Source organism: Frankliniella occidentalis, unplaced genomic scaffold (assembly GCF_000697945.3).
Source record: "Frankliniella occidentalis isolate FOCC.00 unplaced genomic scaffold, Focc_3.1 Scaffold117, whole genome shotgun sequence".
Taxonomy (NCBI): domain Eukaryota; kingdom Metazoa; phylum Arthropoda; class Insecta; order Thysanoptera; family Thripidae; genus Frankliniella; species Frankliniella occidentalis.
The window spans coordinates 745,272-748,259 of NW_026267245.1; the positions used below are offsets into that span (position 1 = coordinate 745,272).

At 64.7% G+C, this 2,988-nt stretch overlaps 1 protein-coding gene across 1 annotated transcript in view; it reads right to left on the reverse strand.

The window, feature by feature from the left end:
* The window catches only part of LOC113209914 (extracellular sulfatase SULF-1 homolog), a 10,872-nt gene that overhangs the window by 3,948 nt on the left and 3,936 nt on the right, over positions 1 to 2,988 (reverse strand). The gene's annotated exons all lie outside the window — the stretch shown is intronic.

Consider the following 2,988-nt stretch of genomic DNA (forward strand, 5'->3'; position numbering starts at 1 on the left):
CGGAGCCCTACGGCTGACTCCGGATCCCCTGGCCGCCCCGCACCCCGCCACGCCCCGCGAAGTCCGGTCCATTCAACGACTGACTGAGCGCCGCGCCACTCCTTTCATTCCATTATAGATTTCCGGCGCGCAAAGGCATCAGCCCCGCTCCCGCTGGTAGCGCAGAAAACATATAATGAAAAACAGGGAGTTTTACAAGGCGGCAGCCCTGCGTCAGCCGAATCGTTCACACGGCGGGACGTGAGCGTGACGCCGAACCAGACCCCGCTCCGCCCCGCCCCGCCTCGCCCGGCACAACACCCGGCCCGTAATGAAGATCCAGATAAGCGGGCGGCGCAGCCTGGCGCTGCTGCGCGTCGTACAGGTTGTCAAAACGTATCAGCCCATCGCCGCCCTGGCCCGGCCCGGTCCCCACGGCGGCCCGATCCACCGCCGGCTGGAGGCCGAGTACGTACGTGCGTACGTACTCCAGCCTCGTGAGCGACGAGCTCCAGCGACGGAGTATATGGCGGATGCGCGCAGAGGTCCATGGGAGGCCGCTGTGTGTGTGTGTGTGTGTGTGTGTGTGTGTGTGTGTGTGTGTGTGTGTGTGTGTGTGTGTGTGTGTGATGGAGACGAGAGACGGCGAGAGAGATACTCTCTACATGCGAGGGAGAGAGAGAGAGAGAAAGAGATGGGGCAGGAGGGTCTGACAACCACCATAGTACCGCCTCGCCCCATCCCGTTCCGGAAGGAAAAACAAGCGAAATTAATTTGGAGCGAGCGGGGCTTGAGCCCGGGCACAGGGGTGTGCGCCATAGCATCTCCCCCCCGAGGGGACCCAAAGGGGACCGGAGCCGGAGCAAGGGGACCCACGGGCACCACCACCCGGGGGAGGGACTCTGCTGCTCCTATTCGTTTCGCGAAATGAGGAAGGGGAGAGGACGGGGGGATGGGGGGGGGGAGTGGTGCAGCACTTTAGCCGAGGAAGGAAGGTGAAGCTCTGGGCGCTGCTCTCGGGCTCTATGGGACACGGGCAGGCGCCACCCTCGGCGCCCCGCGGCACCATTCCCAGCCCCCGGCCCTTCCCTTTCCCCTTTCCCTCTTCTTTCTGGGTCGACAAATGAACCTAATTTTGTGCTCTAAAGGGGCGAGCCCACTCCTCGTCCGCTCATCGCTTGGGCCGTGCTGCTGCGAGGAGCCCTCCGGGCGGGCAGCCCCACCCGGCGGGGGCGCCCAGCGCGTTGCCTACCCCCGGGGCGCTAGTGGCGCTAGCCTCGACCGCAGCCTTTGAGCGGCTCGGAGAATGAGGCTGGCGCCGCTGGCGCCTCAGCACAGCAGCAGCTTACTCACGGCTTACTCCTTTCCTTTGCCTCCCCTCCACACCGTCTCCTCCGCCGCTGCCCTCCGCCACGCCACGTCTCCCGGGGCCTAATGGGCCTGAGACACCTGAGCAGCGGCAGCCCCGATAACGGGCCCAGCAGTAAAGGGAGAGCAGCACGGGCGGCTGAGCCATGGGCGCCAGGAGCAGGGCTGAGCCATGTGCTGAGCCATGTGCCGTGCTGAGCGATGGGGATGAGCCATGGGCTGAGCCATGGTCGCTGCGCACTTTTGAGGTTTGCATATCCCCCCGCTGCCCCCCGTGCGAGTAGGCATCCTGCCGGCACGCGTGCATGCGGTACAGCATATAACTACGAAAGTGCACGGGACTGATGAGTTAGCCACCTGGTATTTCTCCCAGAGATGAGGTTTGAAAATCCCTCTCCATGTGAACTCGACAGTTGGAGGAGCAGTGGATAGCGCCAGTCCCGTCTAGAAATGAACGAAAAATGGCCGCAAGTCGTGCGCGGCGCCGGCGCTGTCCATGAGCTTGAGCCGTGGGGCCGCACCCTATGGGCAGCAGCTGCCACGCCGCCGCTATGAGGAGTGGCTCGCAGTGACTCATCGCGTGCGCGTTGGTGTACTGCCCTGCCCAGCGCTGCCCAGCCCAAAGCAGCCCAGCACGGCCCCACCGCCTAGACCGCGTGGCGCCGCCGTGGTGGCGCCGCCGCCAAGGACGTCACCCCGAAGTCTCCTTGCTTTCCACACAAATGGCCTGGCCAGCAAGGCGATTCCGCACAGCGATTTCTCGTGCCCTCTCTCTCGCACCCAGTGGCGGGGCGTCCTGTGAGTGCGACAAGGACGGGAGAGTACGAAAGCGCTGTGCGGAATCGCCCTTCTAGCCTGGCCTGCATGTTCTCCCCCCCCCCCTCTCTCGTTCCCTGCCGTTCTCCGCGGTCTAACTCTCCTCTATCTCTCTCTCTCGTCTTCCTCCCGATGGTGCCGGTGCCGGGTTCTGTCGCTCCCATGAGCTGTTCACTAATTCCCCTCGGTAATCAGGGCAACGGGAGCGGGAGCGGCTCGGCGGGTCCCGGCGGGTACCAAGCGGGCCCGCGGCCGCGGGTACCTGTTTCACACGCGCTGCCGCTGCCGACGCCGCGCGCTGGTCCGGTTCAGGTTCAGGTCGTCGGGCGAGCGCGAGTTCGCTCATGGTGCACGCTCCAGCGCAAGGGCAGGCGTACGCGGCCGCGGGGCGGAACCTAATCCGAGACCTAACCTCGCCGCCACACCGCTGCAGCGACGGCGGGACCGTTAAAAACAGACAGAGTAGAACACACTACACAAACGGCTGACGGGGACGCAGCCGATGTCGCCGACGGAACCGACGCTCGCTGACAACCTCTTGCACGCAACGACGCATCTGCCCGTGCAAAGTGATGCGGTGCAAATGATGAACATGTGGCACAGCCGCGGCGGCGGAGCGGGGCAGGGTGGTGGAACAAGGGAATGGGCTGGGGAAAAGGTGAGGGGGAGTCGAAGCGTTTACGACCTGAGCAGTGATTCGGAGGAGTGAGGGAGTGAGTGAGTGCGAGTCTTTTACTGGCGCCATAAACACGACGCCGTCCTGGAAGGAGAATCGGCGCAGACGGATGGGGGGGGGCTGTGTCAGCGACCATGGCGATGGGGGGG